A 12,506-nucleotide genomic window follows, 5' to 3' on the forward strand; every position below is an offset into this window, starting at 1 on the left:
AAAATTAGGTTTTTACAAAAGCGAAACTACAAAGACCTTTGCAAAGTGGAGACAACCTCCTGTTAGCCTCCTCCTCCCTCCTGCATCTCCCCCAGCCGGTAGACTGGGCAATCTGTATTGTGGTGTGACAAGTCACTAGGTAGGCATAGCACAAAGGGTTTATTCTTATGCCTCGAGGTGTGATCAATAAAAGTGCATATTCTAGCCCTATCTCTAGCTGCTTTATCCAATTTGGAGGGTTGTAATCCTTTATACGCTAAGAGCATCACCGGCAAATGTCATAGCGTCTTCACTTCACGTACAAAAAGGGTAATTGGCAGGGACCCGGGTTTTGCATTCACCAGGGAAAAATGCAGTAAAACCCAGTATGTCACCTTAAGAACCCCGACCCAGTAACGACTCTGAAAATCATGTAAAGCTTGGCCCTACTCACAAAAGTTAAAATACTGAATAATAACGCTAACTGCATAACGCAAGACAATGCAATTTCATGGCCAGGCCACCTAAGAAAGAATTATGAAGTCTCTTCCATCTTATCGGGCTATATTCAGGATGATTTCACACAGACTCTTAGTTGTCTGGTGTGTAACGGTATGAAGCGTCTATCCTCAATTAATTAGCACGATAAATATCTCTTTTCCGACTAAGTCGCGTTTATATGCTGAAACACATTCTCCGTATGTAATAGATGTCTCCTCCTGATTTAGTATGTTTTTCCTAGCAGTCAATCGGTTTCTCGATACGTTCCAAACTGAATAACCTCTCGTTACCGAAGAAGCTAACTCGTTCGCATTAGAAATTTCTGATAACCGGTACTTGGCAGGTTTTTCCTGTCGGTTACTGTTTGGGACTCCATCTTAATTTACACAACTAAAAGAATGCTTTGAAGATGCTAAAGTAAGGGGATAAAAAGTAAAACAGCACACAGCACACGCACGCTTCAGGAGTGAAAAATCTCTCTGATACGGCTTGCCGACGCACCCAACTTACTCTACAAGGTGAAGGGAAACAGACCGCCTCTTTGTCGCCTGTTTGGCGAGAAATCATCACCTTACAGCTAATTACTGGACTTTGATTTGGTTTGGATTTGCCTGACTTGATCTTAAATACTTGTAGTAAATAAAGCCTTTCCGTCACTCCTCGAACCGAGTGTCGTGTCAATCCCTGGGCTAGTCCGGAAACCTAGGTTTTTATTTGCTGATACCCAGCGCCCCCAGATTTTCTCCTTTAAATGAGAAAAATCCAGATTTTCACCTCTAAAGGGGAACAGCATGACCAATGGTGGGTTTCTCCTTGCAGGCTGCCAGACTTCCATCCTGCAAGGTGCTCAGGGAAACAGGAGGAGGGGTCACAAAGGGGTGCTATGTGCATGTGACCATGTACACAGGTACATGCCTGCCCACAGGCTGAAGAGTGGGTCCCCACATGTAAATCAGGTGCGGCGGAAGGAGGTGAATTGAGGCCCCCATAAATGGGGAGTGACACGCAGATGATGCACCTCCAGGCAGAAGCGTAAGCAGCTGCGGGTGCATTTTACCCCATCAGAGTGTTTAAGGCAGAAACTCACACTCACCTGTTACCCGTGGTCCCTTGGATATTTCCAAGTCCCACTTCTTTCACGCTGCAGCTCCTCGCTGACACTGCTCCCATGAACAGGTGCACAAGGAGCAGTTGGAAAGAAAGGGAAGACCCACATTAGACCGTTTCATTGGAGTGAGAAGACACGCACTGTTAACCGCACCGCAGCGGATGAAATGACCCCCGTGGGCCAGCCCAGCACATTCCCGTTCAGACTTATCAAATGACCACACACACACACAAAATCACACTTTTCTACACGCACTACTACAAAAAAGGTTTCCAAATCACCATGCATTTTCCCCTCATACAACATACCCATATTTCCATATGCTTACCCCATCGCCACACGATTTTCCACAGGTCGCACAAAACAGTTCCCAAATCACCCTAAAGTTACCACACCATTTTCTAAAAATTAAATCATCATATTTCCACGCAAAACCCCTATAGTCCCAAACAAATGTCCTGTATACCTCTAGGTCCTAAATTCCACAACAAAAATCACATTTCCAAACATTTCCAGGAAAAAGTTCCCAAAGCACCACAGAACTCTCCCAAAACCACCATATTTCCCCAAACGTTTCTACAAAAAAACTTCCATATCGCCACACAAAATGACCAACCTCCCACTCAAAAAAACCCAACACCCTACCACACTGCCAGAAAAAGGGTTTTCAAATCAGGGCCAGTTTTCGACATGGAAACCACCACGTGTCCAAACACAGGTACACACGTGCCCACAGAAATTTTTCCAACCCCTGCCCACCATTTCCCTCACACAACACAAGCATATTTCCACACTTACCCAGTCACCACAAACTATTCCACACGTCCCACAACACACAAGTTCCACAAAAACGGTTCCTAAATCGCCCTAATATTACCAGACCATTTTCCACACACACAAAAAAATCACCAGATATTTCCACTCACATTTCCATGTACACCTGTGCCAGATCACCAGTTTTCCACGCAAAAAAAATCACATTTCCAAAACAGATCCTTTTTCACCACACACCATCACATCTTCCACAAAAAAGCACATTTCCACAGACACGCTCCCCAGTCCCCACAGAATTCTCCCAATACCACGTTTCCCCACACCTTTCCACCAACCCATCACCAAATTAGCACAAAATGACTCGCCTGCCACCAAACAAATCAGCACTTCCAGATAAAAAGGGGGTTCTCAAATCACCACACAGAACAAACTGTTTTCCACACAAAAGTCGCCACATGCCCTTAAAAAAGGTTTCCAAATCCCCACACCGTTTCCCCCACACAACACAACCATATTCCCATGCACACACATTTCCACAGCTCCCACGAACATCAGTTACACAAACAGTTCCCAAATTACCCTAAAACTACCACACCACTTCTCACTGGCATAATCACCACATTTCCACAGACATCTCCACTGAGTTCATAAATCACTAGTTTTCCACACAAAAATCACATTTTCCAAGAAACAACGTCCTTTAGTACCACACACCATCACCAGGTTTTCACAACATTTTAACATTTCCACACACTCCCCAAATAAACGTCCCAAATCCCCACAGACCTCTCCCAACGTCACAAAACATCTCCAAACATTGCCACAAAAACGCCCCCAAGTCATCACAAAGGATGTCTGGTTTTCCACACGCAAACCACCACAAGCCCACACATGAGCCCACAAAAAGGGTTTCCAAATCCCCAGACCATTTTCCCCCCACAACACAGCCGTATTTCCATACAGTGAACCAATCCCCATACAATTGTCCACAGGTCCCACAACACGCCAGTCGCACAAACAGTTCCCAAATCACCCTAAAATTACCACACCACTTCCACACAAAATCACCAGATTTCCACACACATTTCCACAAGGTTCCCAAACCATCACGTTTCCACACAAAATAGCAGTATTTCCAAACAAGGCACTATATCACCACACACCATGACCAAATTCCCCCCAAACAATCACATTTCCACAATTTCCAAATACAGGTCCCAACTCCTCACACAATTCTCCCAATACCACCATATTTCACACATTTCCACAAACCACCTCCAAATCGCCACACTAAAGGACCAACTTCCCACCAAAAAGATCATCACACTGCCACAAAAAATGTCTCCCAAGCCCCCCACACAAAACAGGCAACATGAAAACCACCCGGTGCTCACACAGCTCCACGCCCCTGCTCACAGGCACATTTCCACCCCCCCCCCGGGTCCGTCCGGCGCCGGGGCCTGCCCGCCCGCACCGCGCTGCCCCGCCGCGCAACGAGGCCGCACCAGGCGCCCCAGGAGAGCGGCGGCTCCGACCCCGTGCGGGGGGCGCGGGGCGAGCAGCGCGCCCAGGGCCAAGCGGAGCGGGGCGGAGCAGCGTCCCGCCAGCTCCAGCTCGAGGAGGAAGGGGCCGAGCTGCGGCACCGCGCACAGAACACCCGCCCGCCCCCCCGTGCCCTGCCCTGCCCTGCCCGTGGCCATGGGGGATCCCGCCTGCAGCGCTGATGCCTCCGCTGGGCAAGCGGCTGCCTGACAGCCCCGAGGGTCGCGCACAGCACCCCGGTCTGCTCTGCCCCGAGCCAGCCTTGCAGACGGCCCCACACGTGCCGGCTCAGAGCTGCCCCTCGTGTCCAGAGCGCACGGCAGCGCCGGAGCCCGGGTGCTGCTGCGGAGCGTGCCCGCCACCCACCGGGCTCTGACTGACACCGGGAACCGCGTGTCCACCCCACGCCTGATAACGCTGCAGGCCCTGGCTCCCACGTGCTGCTCTAATGACGAGGCATCCTGCTTTTCCCTGATAAAAAAAAAAAAGGCAAAATCTCTGATAGATAACCCCACTAATTCTCAAATAAAAACACCAAAATGTCTGATTAAAATGAAAAGCCCCTCAACTCCCCACTCCGCCCAACCTCCTGGCCCTCAGCTCTACCAGAGGGGGCCCCCAGCTGCCAGCACTATGGGGCCAGGGACCCGTGTCCACGGCGCCCTGCCCGGCAGGAGACAGCGGCTGCTGCAGCAGACCAAAGCCCAGCTCCCCCCACCCACTGCCTGCCTGCTGCGGGCTCAGGCTGGGTGGGGGGCTCCTCACAGCTGTGCACATTCCCGAGGGGCAGCGGGAACCCGTGCCCACAATCCTGTGTGCAGGGCAGGGGCAGGCTGCCCACTGCAGACTCGGGCTCCCTCCCTGCTGCCCTCGCCCCGGGGCCTCTGCAGCCCAGCAGGTGCAACCCATTGCTTTCAGGAACAGTGGGACCACAGCCCCAGCCCACACAGCACCAGTGAGGGACACAACCGCATGCCACCGTGCACTTAGGGGACACGTTGCCCCCGCTCCCCCACCAAACCCAGCCCTGGATCACCTGTTCACCCACCTGAGTCGCATTTGGGACTGATCTTTTCCATGGGGACAAGGCTGCGGGTCAGGAGTGAGGGCAACACAAGACAAGCAGAGGCTGCGGGCTGGGAGTCAGGGGCACCAAAGCATCCCAGAAGCACGGGCTGGTGGGCAGCAGCACAGAGCACCCCCCAGCACCAGGCTCCTCCCGCACTAGCCAGAAGCACAGGGACCCCCCAGTGCCCTGCCCTGCCCTAGGACGCTGCCACGGACCTGCATGCACCCCTCACCTGGTCTGGAACACATCTCTGACACCCGTGCATCCTGGTCCCTGCTCCTTTGTAGTTCAAACCCAACCATACCATAAAGTCCCCCCTGGCTCTACGCTCAGGTGACTGGGCCTGCACTGGCAGTGTCATGTCACCCAGGGGGAAACCTGCACCCACACCCCATGGGCATGGAAGAAAAATGGTTGCACTGCCCAGGCACCTACATGAACTGCACCCCCACCCCCCCGCCCCAAGTGTTTCCCAGGAAGCTCACAGAGGGCAACACAGTGCAATTCCCTCAGCTCTGTGCCTTACCCCATATACCTTCTACCGCTGCAGACCCGAAGGCACTTTGCAAGACGCTCTGTACAGCAGTTTCAGCTTAACTCCATAGAAAAATTGCTCCTTCTTAAGGGTAACTGTGCACCCCCTTACATCACCTTCCCACATACACAGGAGGCAGTGGCTACACAGCAGAAGCACAGACAGAGGAGGAGAGAGAGGAAAAAAAGGCCCTGAGATAAACAAACAGCTTCAGGCTGAAACAAGTAAAGAGTATGGAGGCATAAAACTCTTCCCCACCTCCCTTGCAACTCTCCACGTGCAGCTGGGAAATACCGCTGGAGCCAACCTGCAGACTGTGATGGGACAAGGGATTTCACGGGAGGCCTTCAGGGGAAGGGTGGGACAGAGGCTGACAGAAACATTAGGGTCACGGGCTCCGTGGTGTTGGCCACAGGAGGACGAGAGGTTAATATGTGCTGAAGCTGCCAGAGTTCCAAGTGCTCGACACCTAATCCAGACACCGGGAGGTACAACAGCAAGTCTCTGGGTCTGAGCCACTGGTATCAGCCTGGCCCAGGGGCAGGCCATTGCTTTTGCAAGGCTCTCCTAGTAGTTGGGAAGCAACAGCTGCAGCCGCTGGAGGTGCTAGCTTTGGATGCGTCCGGTCAGAAGCCGAGGCAACTGCTGGCGCGTAGCGTTCCCTGACCGCGTACGAGGCAGGAACGCGCAGGCACCTGCTGCCAGGGCTGGCTCGGATGTTTCCGAGAGACCGGTGCGGGCCCCAAACGCTCATTTCTCAGTAGCTCACGCAGGGACCCGTTGCAGATGCGACGGATGTCGGGGGCCCTTCTACTCCGGGCCTTTTGGTTCCGAATGTCACGCTGCGCTTCCTCGCCGATAAGCTGGTTCCAAGGACAGGAGCGCAAGGACTAGCCTGTGAGAAAGGGCAGACGCACATCAGACACTTTCACGCAAGGTAAAATGCTCACGCTGTTAACCCCAGCACAGATAGCGATAAGATGACCCTGCTGCCAGCCTCGGCCATTTTCAAGGTGCCTAGGCTGAGCCGCGCTTACGCTGTTAAGCACAAGGGCCAAGGCTTTGTTCCGAGTAACCGCAGCGTGAACCTTCGCAGCTGCGACAACTAACTTGGTCAGCAAGTAAAGGAAACCGTCAAACACAATTAAACAAAGCACAAGTCCTAAAAGGAGCTAACAGACCGTACATAAATGATCCCTATATGGTATATCATAGGTTTATCTTTAGCTAGCAGTGTGGCAATTGATGTAACTAAATATACTGCATGTTATTTTCTATAATAGATATACTTTTGCCCTCCTCTGAACCCTCACAAGGTTGTCCACATCCCTCTTGAAGTGTGGCGTCCAAAACCGGACAGAGTACTCCAACTGCAGCTCGACCAATGTCGCGTAGAGGGTAAGCATCACCTCCCTGGACCTGTTTGTCCTGCACCTGCGAACACATGATAAAGTGCAGTTAGCTTTACCAATCGCTTTGTCACGTTGACAACTCACGCTCATCTCGGTATCAACGCCGACTCCGAGATCCCTTTCCGCTGCTCTGATGCTGAGAAAGCCCTCCCGCAGCCTGTAAGCGTGCCGGTGATTCCTTCTCCCTAGGTGCAGCACTTTGCACTTGTCTTTGTTCAACTGCATCCTATTCTGGTCTGCCCATTTTTCCAACCTGCCCAGGTGCCCACAGATTTGGTCCCAACCCTCTAGCGCACCGGCTCTCAAACTTTGTTTTGCACGGACCGCTTGAAAATTGCCGAGGGTCTCAGCGGACCGCTTAATCTCCGTCACCGGAAAAAAAAGTAATCAACTGCAGGGCCAAATGCAGAGATTCTCAATTGTTCTGCAACCTTTCTGAGGACCACCTACATGGAGCTTGTGGACCAGCGCTGGTCCAGAGACCACAGTTTGAGGACCTCTGCTTTAGCATGTTAACGTTACCCATAAATTTGGTATCATCTGCATATTTGGACAGAGTGCTTTCCACGCCCTCATCCAAGTGACTCACGAAGACATTAAACAGCACAGGTCCAAGGACCGAGCCTTGTCAGACTCCACTGCCCACATCTTTCCAGGTCGATACCGACCCATCCACCGCCATTCTCTGGGTATGACGCTGAGCCATTTTGCCACCAACCTGATCGTGTAATCATCTACGTGACAGCGGCTCAGTTTATTAATGACATTAGAATGAGATACCATATTGAAGGCCTTCTTAAAATGCAAGTAGATGACATCTACCTCAATTCCTGTGTGTAAGCATTTTGTGACCTGGTCATAAAAAGAAACAAGGTTAGTCAGGCAGGATCTACCTGCTATGAATATGTGCTCACTGCCCTTCAGCATCCCCCCACCTTCCAGGACTCCCACAAATGTGATCCTTAATGTTTTCAAAGGTTTTCCTCAGAATAGAAGTGAGACTAACTGGTGTCTAGTTACCCGGATCCTCCTTTCCCTTCTTAAAGGTAGGGACCGCACTGGCCCTTTTCCAGCCCTCTGGGACCTGACCCGAGTGCCACGAGTGCTCAAACAGCTGTGTCGGGGCTCTCCTATAATGCTGCCAAATCCTTTGGCACCCTTGGATGAAGATCACGTGGGTCTGCTGACTTAAACACACCCAGTCTTTCCAAGTGCCTCTTCACCAAGTTGGCACAAACACTTGGTGGGCTGGTGTCCCTTTTATGCCTGTCTAGCATCCAACTGGGAGACCTGTCCTGTTCCATGTTCAGGAATACAGAAGCAAAAAACTCACTGAAGAGCTCAACCTTGCCCCGCTCACCCCACCTATCACTATTTACCCTACTTTGTCCTGTAGGGTTCCTATGCTACCATGGCACCTTCTTTTTACTCCTTATACACCTAAAGAAAGACTTTACTTGTTTTTAATTTTTGTTGCCAGCCCAAGCTCCATTTCTGGTTCACCCTTTCTAACTGCCTCCCTGCAAGTGCAGGCCAAGTAGGTATACTCCACCTTGGTAAATCTCACATGCTTCCACTGTGTATATGCCTCTTTTTTGCCCCTAGGTTTTCCTGCATTTTGCTGTTCAGCCAGGAGGGTTTCTTGGCCCCTCTTTCCCCTCTCCTGTGCAACGGGATCATCTTCTCCTACACCTGTAGGATTGCTCCCTTTAGGAACAACTCCCATTCCTGGACTCCCATCTTACCAGTGCTCTTGTCCTTCAGCGCCTCGCTAACTAATCTCCTGACCACACTGAAGTCTAGCACTCCTACCCTACTGGTTATTTTTCCCACCCTGTGCCAGATAGTGAATCCAATCAGTGGATGGTCACTGTCCCCTAGGTTACCTCGAGTCAGTCAATTCCCTACCAGGTCATCCCCTGTCGCCAGCACCAAGTCCAGTAAGAGGTCCCTAGTGGGACCATGTACCTCCTGTGTTAGATGAACATGCTCTTTGCAACTGTTAACAAGTAATAAGCCTGCATTTACATCACAAGCAATGGCCTGAGAAAGTACAATAAGAATCTGTTTCTCCAGCCTTCAATACCAGGCAAGACCAAAGATGAGTAACTGCTTCCTGAAAAGGTGGGAAAAAAGCAGCTTAAAACACCAACTGATTTTTGGTTTTGTGAACCTTTGTAAATTAAAAATCGGTCTAGACAGCAGAGTAAAAGAAACAAAACAGGACAAGGAGCATTCCCAGGTGGGCAGGGAAAGAGATGAGCAGTGCTCTTCCCTTCCAGAGTTGCATTTTTTCCAGGGACACGGGCCCCCGCTCATTGACATCTCCCAAGTCCGCTGGAAAACGGATTCGCTCCCATTCCCAAACTTCCAGCGACGCCAATCTGCTTGACACGTATCGGAATATCCATTTAAAAAACAAAGCAAAAACCACACGTAAACATTCGATGTGAACAGAGGAAAGCTTTAAAAGACATTTGCAAAGTGGAGACAATCTGCTGTTAGCCTCCTCCTCCCTCCTGCACAGGTGAGAATCTGTATACCACACATCTCAAACTCCCCTGAAGTTGAACTGATGTCCTGCGGTGCTTCCTGAACAACAACAGGTTTTTTCATTTCTTTTTCTGCTTAAAAAATGAAAGTGTGGTGCTTTGCAACCTGCTCTCTAGACAGGTTTCAGCATCAGCATAGAAAAGGGGAGCGAGGGGCACTGGCCTTGAGGGGGGAGGGAAAACGCCATGGGCAGGGCACCAGCATATTACGGCTGCTCAGCGCCACAAATCCGTGTGGGGAGACAGCTGCAGGGAGACGGACAGTTTTACAACAGTAGTCCTCCTTCCAGATACTCTGCTCCTAAAAGCTGTTCCATATGAAACACCATGAGTAGCATGGGCAGATGTGGCCCATGGAGGGACTCAGTCTGCCCCTTGGCAGGTACCTCAATCCTGTCTTGCCCAATCACTGTCTAGCCTCTGGTGCATCCCGCTGCCTCTGGGCATGCAGCGGGGTGCGCCTGAACTGCCTCCCCAGGCTGCGCAGGCAAAGAAAGCTGCTTTCAGTTTCTGCCGCCACTGCCCCAAACCCAAGCTACTGGCAGGGACCCACACGCACAGCTCCAACTCCATCCAGCCAGTGCCCGCTCAGGACTAGGCCCGGCAGAGTGGACGAGCACCAGCCCAGCCAGAACCCGTGCACACGGCCCAAACCCCAAACTGCACGGCGCCTCCTCTACGTGTGCCCACCCACGCTGAGCAGCGGCCGTAGCTGCCAGAGGTGAACGCAAGCTCGTGCTCGGCACAAGGGGCAAGTGGCCCCACACCTTTCACAGCTACCAGGCTCTTCTGGCTGCAACCGCTACGAGCCTGAGGCTGGGCTGCCCTACGGTTCCTTTGCACAGCCGTCACGGCCCTGCCGCACGGCCCGGAAGCAGCAGCGATGGCAGTGGAGACAAGCCCCAGGGCAGCCCACGTGTAGACTCTGCGCAGCCGCAGGAAGAAGGGACCGGCCGCCGTGACGAGGAGGAGTCATGTTTCCGCCATGTCGAGCAACAGCTACTGCCGCTGCTCAGTGTGCACGGGTTGTCTGGAGCAGGGGCACAACGGGCCAGGGTTATGCACACAGGTTCCATCTGGTCAACTTTGTCCAGGGAGTCCAGAGAAGGTGCAGGGTGAGCTGGGGGTCGGGGCTTAGGCTGGGCACTGTTGGCAGTACGGGGAGGAGCCGTAGGGCACGCGGGACCTGGGCTATTCGGGATCGGCACCGCTGACCGGCCCGCTTCGCCTTCCCCAGTACCGCCTCCGTGGCCCACAGGACCAAAGAGCTGCCGGCCCCTGCCTTACGCCAACATCCTGCATATGCGCAAGACACAGGCACCACAGAGGACGGGAGAAAAGGAAAACTGAAATACATGAACACCTTAAAGCTGACAGAAGCAAACAGCAGGGGGCAAGGAAGCACCACCCCTACCCTACAACTCTCTAAAGCAAGCTGGAAAACATTGGTGCAGGCCTGCTGCACGCTGGGACAGAAGACGGGATTTCATGGGAAGCCTTCCGAGGAAGGATGAGACTAGGAGAGGCAGACAGAGGCTGTCAGGTAGGACAAGGTCACAGGGGCTGGGTGTTGCGCACATAAGGAGGAGTGGCTAACAAGTGCTGAAGACTGCAGAGATCAAAGGGCTCAACACCTCCCCCAGGCACAGGGGAAGAGAATACAAAGTCTGTGGGGTCTGGGCCCCCAGTATTCTGCAAGTCAAGGGGCAAGCCATTGCTTTTTGAGGGTGCTACCAGCAGTTGGAGGCAAGAGCTGCAGTCAGTGGAGGTGTTCCCGTTGGAGCAGGGCACGTGAATGACGTGCCTCCAGGCAGAAGCCTAGGCAACTGCTGGTGCGTTCTGTCCGCTTGGCGTGTCGAAGCAGAAACACGTACTCGCCTGTGGTGCTTTGGCTGTTTCCAAGGGACCGCCACACCCGTCTCGGTACCCAGAATGACCCTTGCAGACATGACAGCTCCTGGGGGCCCTTCTGCCCCAAGTAACACTTCTGTCACACTGCAGCTCACCACTGATATGCTGGTGCCAAGGACAGGTGCATGAGGAGAGCCTCAGAGAAAGGGCACGCCCACGTTAGACCGTTTCACACGAGTGAAAACGCACACGCCGTTAACCGCGCCGCAGTGGATAAGACGACCGCCGTGGGCCGACCCAGCACATTTCCATTAAGGGTACCCAAATCACTACACAAATATCTTCACTTACCTATACACATTCCTACAAAAAGGGTTTCCAAATCCCCAGAAAATTTCCCTGACACAACCTGACCGTATTTCCATATGCTTGCCCAATTGCCACGCAATTTTCCCACACATCCCACAACAAACCAGTCCCCTAAAAACCCTCCCAACTCACCCTAAAATTACCACACCATCTCTCTAAACACATTTCTACCAACTACTAGAGTAACCACCTTTAAATACAGAGCCACTGTGTTTTCAAGGAAAGGAGCTATCATCACACACAATTCCCAGTTTCCCACAGCAAAAAACACATTTCCACATACATCCAGAAAAAAGGTCCCAAATCCCCAGATTTCCCCCAAAGTCTCCATATTTCCCCAAACATTTCCACAGAAACGCCCCAAATCACCACACTAAATGACCAACTTCCCACCCACAAAATCACCGCACTGCCAGAAAAAGGTTCCCAACTCACGTTTCCACACAGGACACAGCCCCCACAGACACCCCCGGGTCCTGCCCCTGCCGCTGCGGAACGAGGCCGGGCCGGGCGCCCCAGGACAGCGGCGACGAGCAGCGGGGCCAGACGCAGGCGGCGCGGGGCAGCGTCCCGCCAGCACCGGCTCCGCGGCTCCCGGGCTGCGGCCCCGCGCACCCCGCACGTGCCCCGCTCCCACGCGGGTTACAAACCCAAGGTCCCCGCCCCCCCGCCGCACCAGGGTTCGAAGGAGAGCGCGCTCGGTGCTGCCCCCGGTGGCTCACGCAGGGCACTGCGGGAGGGGGGGAACGGCTCCTGAGGACGGCTCAGTGCTGCTCTCCTGTGGTCACGCCGGGCATTGCAGCCAGCCAGCGGA

The 12,506-nt window shown here is 52.9% G+C and overlaps 1 long non-coding RNA gene across 37 annotated transcripts in view; it reads right to left on the bottom strand.

The window, feature by feature from the left end:
• The window catches only part of LOC132251310 (uncharacterized), a 47,042-nt gene extending 34,757 nt beyond the window's left edge, over positions 1-12,285 (bottom strand). For 11 of the 37 annotated variants that reach the window (XR_009463262.1, XR_009463266.1, XR_009463287.1 and 8 more), the window contains exons 1-3: positions 6,798-7,614; positions 5,767-6,403; positions 1,574-1,640 (exon numbers count right to left, since the gene is read on the bottom strand). This is a non-coding gene — a long non-coding RNA (uncharacterized LOC132251310). Of the gene's footprint in view, positions 1-1,573; positions 1,641-3,756; positions 3,793-3,867; positions 3,966-5,766; positions 6,404-6,797; positions 7,618-7,638; positions 8,420-12,127 lie in introns of those variants that run through there. The other 26 variants (XR_009463267.1, XR_009463288.1, XR_009463291.1 and 23 more) reach the window with 14 other exon arrangements.
• Between the last annotated feature and the right edge of the window lie 221 nt (positions 12,286-12,506).

Source organism: Alligator mississippiensis, chromosome 7, assembly GCF_030867095.1.
Source record: "Alligator mississippiensis isolate rAllMis1 chromosome 7, rAllMis1, whole genome shotgun sequence".
NCBI lineage: Eukaryota > Metazoa > Chordata > Crocodylia > Alligatoridae > Alligator > Alligator mississippiensis.